This window comes from Globicephala melas, chromosome 7, assembly GCF_963455315.2.
Source record: "Globicephala melas chromosome 7, mGloMel1.2, whole genome shotgun sequence".
Classification (NCBI taxonomy): Eukaryota; Metazoa; Chordata; class Mammalia; order Artiodactyla; family Delphinidae; genus Globicephala; species Globicephala melas.
This window is the reverse complement of record NC_083320.1, coordinates 57,203,192-57,213,643: the sequence shown is the minus strand read 5'-3', so window position 1 is coordinate 57,213,643 and position 10,452 is coordinate 57,203,192.

The window sequence follows — 10,452 nt, the reverse complement described above, 5'->3', positions numbered from 1 at the left end:
TTTCCCGGAGTGGGGAGGCGGCAATGCTAGAAGCCTGGTAGAATTAAGTAAAGCAGTGGGGGGGCTGCCTGTTTCCCTTAAGGAGGGTTGTGGTTTGTTGACCAGTTTTAAACTATTGTGACTGAGAGGAAATCAACTGGGAAACTTTAAATGTCTTAATTGGCCATTTGAACATGGACAGGGGCTCCAAAACAATTTGATAGCCTCTGTGTCCTGTCAGAGGATGCTGAGGGGCCTTCTCCACTTCAACTTTCTTCTTGAGCAGCAATTCTTTGAGGTTCTTTCGTTTCCCACTTAGGTAGCTACGGGCCTAGAAGACTGTTCCCTGCACAGCACAAATAGTGATTGCTTTCTGAAATCCATCTTTTCTAGTGCCTGAGGGACAGGGATAGGACCTAATGGGGTAGACAGGATTCGTGCTTGGCTCTGGCCAAGTTACAAGGACTCTGAAAGGACAGGGCTCAGCTGGGTGAGCTTGTAAATTTAGATAAACCAAAGGGGCCTCTTGTGTGAGTAACCCTAATGCGCCAAAAGATGATGCCAGTACTGGAAATACTTTCCCAAAGTCACTAATCCGGCACAATGAAACAAACCAAGTTATAACATTCACCCTTCAATAATTTTACTGAGCGACGCATATGTATGAGGCTCTGGACTAAGCACTATACATATATCATCTAATTTCATGTTTGAAACAGCCCCTTGAGGTTGCTACTGTTAGCCTTGTTTCACAGATGAGGACACTGAGATTTGAAAAGTTTAAATCAGTGATTTTTGAACTTCAGTGTGCCTCAGAATCACCTGCAACTCTTATTAAAACACAGGTCTCTGAAATTCCTTCCTGTCTGACTGCCTGGGAACTGGAACATCATATTTTTCCCCTGCCTTTGGACTTGAACTGAGACATCGGCTCTTCCCGTGTCTTGAGCCTGCCAGCCTTTGGATGGGAACTCCACCATTGGCTCTTCTGGGTCTCTAGCTTGCTGACTCACTCTGCAGATCGTAGGACTTGTCAGCCTCCATAATCATGTGAGCCAATTGTAATAAATCTCTTTCTATAGGTATAAACATCCTGTTGTTTCTGCTTCTCTGGAGAACCTTGTCTAATACAGATTTTCTGATTCAGTAGGTCTGGGGCCAGGCCTGAGTGTGCATTTCTAAAGAGTTCCCAAATGATGCTGGTGCTGCTGGTTTAGAGTCCACACTTTGAGAACCTTTGCCTTAGGCTAAGGAAACTCAAACAAGCTTCTTTAATAATTCCCTCAGCCCAGATTTTATTGCCTAGATTCTCCCAAGAGACCCAACTTTCTTTAAACACACACAACTTGTTGTGCACGTGAGATGAACAAGATACAACTCTTTCTTTCAAGGTGCTCACAGTCTCTCTAGAGCTGAGAGCAGGAGACAGAATACAATATGTAAATAAATCATTTCACTAGAATGTAATAAGTGTCTATACAGAGTTCAATGGGGGCAAAAAAGAGAGAGGAGTCAGGTTTACCCGAGGGCAGAGGAGGCCTGAAGTCTTCACAGTGGAAGGTAGACCAGGGCAGGAGAGGAAAGATGCAAGAAACCAAAGCTCAGAAAGTGTAGCCAGTCCCCCCTTGCATCTTGTTTATTTTCAGTTTGGCCTGGTTTCTTTCAGCTCTGCTGGGGCCTGATTACTCTGGTTGGTGCTTTCGGCATCTACCCTGAAGTGCACTGGTTCCCTCCCTGCCAACTATCCCCACACCTGGTCTGTTCAGGCCCATCCAAGAGACACTCAGGAGGAATGCATGCTGACCCCCTTCCTTGTCAATTGTTCTGGGGATTGAAAGAGGCTCCATGAGCTTTACAACCAGTGAAAATTGTCGCCAGCTTCACAATTCTGGCCAACATGTCTACGCTTTGAAGTCTGGTTGCTGCCTTTTACAATTCTATTTTTAAAATGTATTAAAGATGTTTAAACGTGGCAGAGACTTCCAATAAAAGCCGGGCTGCTTGAGAATCAGGATGCTGGTCTCAATTTAAAGTGCCTGTTAAATAATAGGATACCCATGTAAAAGGGGTTCCGAAAGACTGACCAAATAGCTCTCATGGAAATCAAACTCACTCACCAACGCCTCTGATAGGATTCCAGAGGTTATCAGGCCCTGTATCTATCCTCTGTTTATGCCATAAAAGTGTCTTTTAATACAAAGTGAGTGAATTTTTGTTTGAATCAGTCACTAACAAAAAGGCACTAAACTAAAACAGGAAGAAGTCTCTAATTAAATATTTTGGCATAAACTTTGGCTAAAAATCAAGCAAGGGCTAATAGGTAGTTTCCATTATTCCACAAGGCCTGGCTCCCAGAAGAGGAGTCTGGGGTCATACTATACATCCACAGAATCACAACTCTGAACGTCATTTGGGGATCAATCTTTCTTGACAGTCCATTTTGTCTTGAGAACTTTATTAGACCCTTCAGGAGGCTACTAAAAAAATAAGATGTGGTTCCTGACCTATGCCCTGCCCATCACTGCCACCCTCAGTTACTCAAAGAGCACTGTTGACTCCAGCTTCAATCTTGTCCACTTTAATCCATCCTTCCTGCTATTGCCTTAGTTCACATCTTTGTGTGCCCAATACTGTAGGTTGATTTATCCCACACCTATTTCTACACCCTTTGTTCAGTGTCTCCTTATACTTTACAGTCTAGAAAGCTGAAATTCCCATTCCCAGACTCTTGAATTTAAGAGAGCTCATGAGACACAATCTGGCCCATGAAATGGAAACCCAAGTTGGTTGGGGATTTCTGGGATGCTCTTGCTTTCCTGAAACAAGCACTGACTCTTCTTTCTTCCCATTCTTTCCTCCTTTCTACTGCCTAAAATGTGATATGCCAGCTAGATCTGCAACTGTCATCTTGTGATTATGACAGAAATGACAGAAATGAGAATTGCAGAGTTAAGCTACTGAACCAGTGTCTGCAATTACCAACTTTTGGACTTCTTCTTATGGAAGAAAAAATAAAAATCTGAATTTGTTTAAACTACTATTTTTTAGTTCTTTATTACTTAAAGCCACAGATACTTCCTAACTGAGCTATTACATGGGCTCAGTGTGATTAAGTTACTGGCTGGAGTACACGCAGCTAGTAAATGGCAGAACCATGACTAAATCAGATAGATACCAGGCTAACTTTAAAACTTGTCTTTACTGAATTTTCTTCTCTGAATTCCTTGCATAGTGTGGTGTCTAACTGGAACATTAACGTTTTTTCTTTCCTTCAGGAGAAGATACCTTCGAAAATCTGCTGCAATCTTTCTAGATAGATACGGCAAGTTGCCTTGCAACAGAACTTGTTCTAGGAGAGTCACTGGAAAGACGCCTCTCGATAATGTAACTGTTAGGCAGTTGGCCTTGGCTGCACTGGGGAAAGAGTAACAGGACCTTTTTGTAGCTTGACAAAGGCAGTCCCTCCAAATAACAACTTGGTGTATAGATCTGGTCCTTCTGGGAAAAATGAGGAAATCGTCACAGACATCAAGGAGCCTTGTGGGAGGAAACTGTGGCACTGCCATCTCCACCATTCTCCCATCTTTTGAGATTCACAACTTTAGATGTCTCTGCTGGATTCAGAGAGTTTCAGCTGAGGTCTACTTGTAGGAAAAGAAAGTGAAGACAACCCAAGAGGAAAATCCTTATGGGGGAAAGCTCTCTAGAGTGGGCCTCCTGGCTCAGTGGCAATACCCAGATGCAGAGAAGGACTGGTTCTGGCACAATGAGGACCTGCTTTGAGAATAAGAGCTGAACATGTCAGTGTGAACCAAGCACTGATAAAGTCTGTAGACATATCTGAAACAGCAAGAGAACCACTGCGCAAAGATGCATCAGAGTATCGGACCAACAACAATAGTAAGTCTTTTTCAAACTGTGGCATCTGGCAGATTCTCCAGTTTGCTTTCTGAGAGACATCCAGAAGCAGGACTTGGCCTCTTTAGACTGGGGGGAATACCCAGGGTTCTTAGATAATGTAGAAGGATGCCCTCAGAAGGATCCTGGATTCTTGTTATTCTGATGAATGGGGGATAGAGCTACTCTAACTTGAAGAATATAAGATGTGATCAAATTTGCTTCCTGAGTTGGTGAAACAGGTCATAACAGCTACACAGGTAATACGGTTAACAGACAAACATCAAGGGAAAATATTATAACTGAAATGACCAAAATATGGGTAATTAAATGGTTGGGCATTGTTAGTAAAATGTAGAAATCTATTTGAATTCAGAGCACACTGAGTAAACTAACTCATATTCCAAAGACTGCTTTTATGTTGAATATTTCCTCCCATGGTCAAGAGCCTCTGGAACCAAGAATTACACTGGAGAGGGGGTGGGTCACTGGGGAAGTCTGTATTATTTTCAGTTCCATGTTATTCACCATGGCTTCATAAGCCAATAAATATTCATACTGGCTAGAATCAAAGATAGCATTAACCTCCTGGTATGTATGAGAGAGAAGCTTTGGTCCTAATGCTAATGACCTTTGCATTATTTTATCAAGATCTGTAAACTTTGGACCATTCTGAATCACAGTATTGGAGAGTCAACACCAACATATTAAAAGTAAAAACTGTATATAGGGCTTCCCTGGTGGCGCAGTGGTTGAGAGTCCGCCTGCCGATGCAGGGGACACAGGTTCGTGCCCCGGTCTGGGAGGATCCCACATGCCGCGGAGCGGCTGGGCCCGTGAGCCATGGCCGCTGAGCCTGCGCGTCCGGAGCCTGTGCTCCGCAAGGGGAGAGGCCACAGCAGTGAGAGGCCCGCGTACCGCAAAAAAAAAAAACAAAAAACTGTATATACAGGATAGTGGCAGATAAGCCCAGCGAGGGTAGATCAGATGGCTTAACTGGTGTTTGGCTTAATTGGCAATATTCATAATACTAAATGTTTAGGATTTTACTAATAGTGCAAGATTTAGAGTTATAGTTTTAGAGATCCATTCCAGACATACAAGGAAAAAAACAAGGAACTATAACTATCTCAAAATTCTCCAAAAGGCCTTAAGTTCTTAACTCCAAGCAGGGGTCCTAATGAAAAACATACTGTGTCAGATTTAGTTCATCAGAATGCCTCCAAAATTAATTGGGAAGGAGGGATCTAATGGGTTTTTAACAGTTATGAAGTTGTGCCAGGCACCCTTCATATTCCTTTAATCAATACCCACAATAATCACAGGAAACAGGTACTATTATTATCCCCATTTTATATGAGGAAATGTAGGCATGAAAGGCTTTCATGGATTGCCTCAAATGACACAGCCTGTAACAATCAAAGTCAAGGTTAAATTCTGATTGTCTCTAAAAGTGCTTGGTTAAGTTGCACCTAGTACCATCCTCCATCTTCACTTTCCCTCCTCTCCTCTCCTCCCTTCAAATACTTCTCCATCAGGATTAAGGAATAATCCATAATCCATACTATTAAGTCTCAACGAGAAAGAAAATTTTCCAGAAACATACATGTGGTTTCCCTGAATTCCTATTCAAGTGTCCCAAAGGAAATATCGGCTGAAATTTTAATGGCTGGTCTTCACCATATGGTAGGAAATCTATATCCACCCCTACCACTCATGCAGATTCCTTGAGGCCAGGGCCTTACTAATTTTGAATCTCTTTAGGACCTGACAAATGGCCTCACTAGAAGACACTTGACAAATGTGTTGAATTGGATATAGGCAAAGCAGGAAATTGAGCTTATTTGATGTTGCCCAGGACTCTTCTCAGGCTGCAGATCAGAGCTAAACTCTGGGGTCCTTGGCTACTGGGTACATGCTGATGGTTGCTTCCACATCCTTTTGATGGGAAGCTGGCTATACTTCAATCTTGGTTCTCTTCAAGTGTGAGGGAGAATCTGGGACTCTATGAAGAAAGTGCATTAAATTACTTCTACAAAATTCATTGTACTTGATCATAACGTACTAGCATAAAAATTCTGCATAGAATAGCACTCTGGCTTTAGCAGTTGTATTAGTTTTCTATTCTTGCCATAACAAATTCATTTTATGTAAGGGAATCAGAGAAATGTGTCATTTTGTGTCAGGCTTATTTCACTTAGCATATTTTCAAGGTTCGTCTATATTGTAGCACGTATTCTTGTAAGAGTTTTATAGTTTACCATTTAGGCCTTTGATCAGTCCTAGCCTCAAGAAACAAGTCCTAGCCTCAAGAAACAATACAATCCTACCTCAAGAAGCAAGAAAAATCTCAAATAAACAACCTAACCTTACACCTAAAGCAATTAGAGAAAGAAGAACAGAAAAAACCCAAAGTTAGCAGACGGAAAGAAATCATAAAGATCAGGTCAGAAAAAAATGAAAAAGGAATGAAGGAAACGATAGCAAAGATCAATAAAACTAAAAGCTGGTTCCTTGAGAAGATAAACAAAATTGATAAACCATTACCCAGACTCATCAAGAAAAAAAGGGAGAGGACTCATATCAACAGAATTAGAAATGAAAAAGGAGAAGTAACAACTGACATTGCAGAAATACAAAGGATCATGGGAGATTACTACAAGCAACTCTATGCCAATAAAATGGACAACCTGGAAGAAATGGACAAATTCTTAGAAAAGCACAACCTCCCAAGACTGAACCAGGAAGAAACAGAAAATATAAACAGACCAATCACAAGCACTGAAATTGAAACTGTGATTAAAAATCTTCCAACAAACAAAAACCCAGGACCAGATGGCTTCACAGGCAAATTCTATCAAACATTTACAGAAGAGCTAACATCTATCCTTCTCAAACTCTTCCAAAATATAGCAAAGGAGGAACACTCCCAAACTCATTCTATGAGGCCACCATCACCCTGATACCAAAACCAGACAAAGATGTCACAAAGAAAGAAAACTACAGGCCAATATCACTGATGAACATAGATGCAAACAGAATCCAACAGCACATTAAAAGGATCATACACCATGATCAAGTGGGGTTTACCCAAGGAATGTAAGGATTCTTCAATATATGCAAATCAATCGGTATGATACACCATATTAACAAATTGAAGGATAAAAACCATATGATCATCTCAATAGATGAAGAGCTTTCAACAAAATTCAACACCTATTTATGATAAAAACTCTCCAGAAAGTAGGCACAGAGGGAACCTACCTCAACATAATAAAGGCCATATATGACAAACCCACAGCCAACATCATTCTCAGTGGTGAAAAACTGAAACCACTGCCTCTAAGATCAGAAACAAGACAAGGTTGCCACTCTTGCCACTATTATTCAACGTAGTTTTAGAAGTTTTAGCCACAGCAATCAGAGAAGAAAAAGAAATAAAAGGAATCCAAATTGGAAAAGAAGTAGTAAAACTGTCACTGTTTGCAGATGACATGATATTATACATAGAAAATCCTAAACATGCTACCAGAAAACTACTAGAGCTAATCAATGAATTTGGTAAAGTAGCAGAATACAAAATTAATGCACAGAAATCTCTTGCATTCCTATACACTAATGATGAAAAATCTGAAAGGGAAATTAAGGAAACACTCCCATTTACCATTGCAACAAAAAGAATAAAATACCTAGATATAAACCTTACCTAAGGAGACAAAAGACCTGTATGCAGAAAACTATAAGACACTGATGAAAAAAATTAAAGACAACACAAATAGATGGAGAGATATACCATCTTCTTGGATTGGAAGAATCAACACTGTGAAAATGACTATACTACCCAAAGCAATCTACAGATTCAATGCAACCTCTATCAAACTACCAATAGCATTTTTCACAGAACTAGAATGAAAATTTTCACGATTTATATGGAAATACAAAAGACCCTGAATAGCCAAAGCAATCTTGAGAAAGAAAAACGGAGCTGGAGGAATCAGGCTCTGTGACTTCAGACTATACTAAAAAGCGACAGTAACCAAGACAGTATGGTACTGGCACAAAAACAGAAATATAGATCAATGGAACAGGATAGAAACCCCAGAGATAAACCCATGCACATATGGTCAACTTATCTTTGATAAAGGAGGCAAGAATATACAATAGAGAAAAGACAGCCTCTTCGATAAGTGGTGCTGGGAAAACTGGACAGCTACATGTAAAAGAATGAAATTAGAATGCTCCCTAACACCATACACAAAAATAAACTCACAATGGGTTTAAGACCTAAATGTAAGGCCAGACACTATAAAACTCTTAGAGGAAAACATGGGCAGAACACTCTATGACATGAATCACAGCAAGATCCCTTTGACCCACCCCCAGAGAAATGGAAATAAAAACAAAAATAAACAAATGGGACCTAATGAAACTTAAAATCTTTTGTACAGCAAAGGAAACCAAAAACAAGATGAAAAAACCCTCAGAATGGGAGAAAATATTTGCAATCAAAGCAACTGACAAAGGATTAATCTCCAAAATATACAAGCAGCTCATGCAGCTCAATATCCAAAAAACAAACAACCCAATCCAAAAACGGGCAGAAGACCTAAACAGATAGTTCTCCAAAGAGAATATACAGATTGCCAACAAACACATGAAAGGATGCTCAACATCACTAATCATTAGAGAAATGCAAATCAAAACTACAATGAGGTATCACCTCACACCTGTCACAATGTCCATCATCAAAAAATCTACAAACAATAAATGCTGGAGAGGGTGTGGAGAAAAGGGAACCCTCTTGCACTGTTGGTGGGAATGTAAATTGATACAGCCACTATGGAGAACAGTATGGAGGTTCCTTAAAAAACTAAAAATAGAACTACCATACGACCCAGCCATCCCACTACTGGGCATATACCCTGAGAAAACCATAATTCAAGAAGAGTCATGTACCACAATCACTGCAGCACTATTTACACTAGCCAGGACGTGGAAGCAACCTAAGTTCCATCAACAGCTGAATGGATAAAGAAGATGTGGCACATATATACAATGGAATATTACTCAGCCATTGAAAGAAACAAAATTGAGTTATTCGTAGTGAGGTGGATGGACCTAGAGAGTGAAGTAAGTCAGAAGGAGAAAAATAAATACTGTATGCTGACACATATATATGGAATTTAAAAAAATGGTTCTGAAGAATCTAGGGGCAGGACAGGAATAAAGATGCAGACGTAGAGAATGGACTTGAGGATATGGGGAGGGGGAAGGGTAAGCTGGGACGAAGTGAGAGAGTGTCATGGACTTATATATACTACCAAATGTAAAACAGATAGCTGGTGGGAAGCAGCCACATAGCTCAGCACCAAGATCAGCTGGGTGCTTTGTGTCCACGTAGAGGGGTGGGATAGGGAGGGTGGGAGGGAGATGCAAGCGGGAGGAGATATGGGGATATATGTGTATGTATAGCTCATTCACTTTGTTATAAAGCAGAAACTAACACACCATTGTAAAGCAATTATACTCCAATAAAGATGTTCACAAAATAAAATAAGCAAAAAAAAAATAGGATTTATGTTTGCCATTTTCTTGTTTTCTATACGTCTTACGTCTTTTTTATTTCTCTATTCATTACTGTCTTCTTTTGTGTTAAATAGGTATTTTGTTCTGTAAGATTTTAACTACCTTGTTTTTTTTTATCATATATTTTCAAGTTATTTTCTTGGTGGTTGCCCTGGGGATTACCATTAACATCTTAATTTATAGCAATCTAGTTCAGATTAATACTAAGTTAATTTAAATAGTATATAAAAACTGCTCCAATATAGCTTAATTACTCCTCTCCTTTATACTGGTTTTGTCACAAATTACATCTTCATATATGTTGTGACCATCAACATACATTTATAATTATTGCTTTATGAAGTTGTCCTTTAAATCAGAAGGGGAAAAGTAATTAGAAACACAAAGTGCCTTATTACTGTCTTTTATACTTACCTACATAAGTAAGTTACGTTTACCAGTAAAGTTACCTTTACCAGTGTTCTTTATTTTTTCATGTTGAATTGAATTACTACCTAGTGTCCTTTCATTTCAGCTTGAAGAATTACCTGTAGTATTTCTCATAAGCCACATCTGCTAGTAACAAACTCTTGTAGCTTATATTTATAGCAGTGAACTCTCAGTTATTTTTTGATCTAGAAATTCTAAGTTTTTTCCTTTTTTTCTTATCTTCTTCATGTTTATAGTATCATTTTACTGAATATGAAATTCTTGACTGACAGCTTTTTTCCTTCAGGAATGCATGTTATGCTGCTGCCTTTCGGATTCCATAGTTTCTGATGAGAAATCAGCTGCTAATTTTATTGATGATCCCTTACACATGTTGGGATCTCTCTTGGTGCTTTCAAGATTTTCTGTTTGTCTTTGAACAATGTGATTATAATGTGTCTAGATGTGAATCTAAGTTTATCCTACTTGGAGTTCATTTAGCTTCTTGGATATGTAGGTTAATTCTTTTCATCAAATTTGGACAGTTTTCTGCCTTTATTTCTTCAAATATCCTTTCCATCC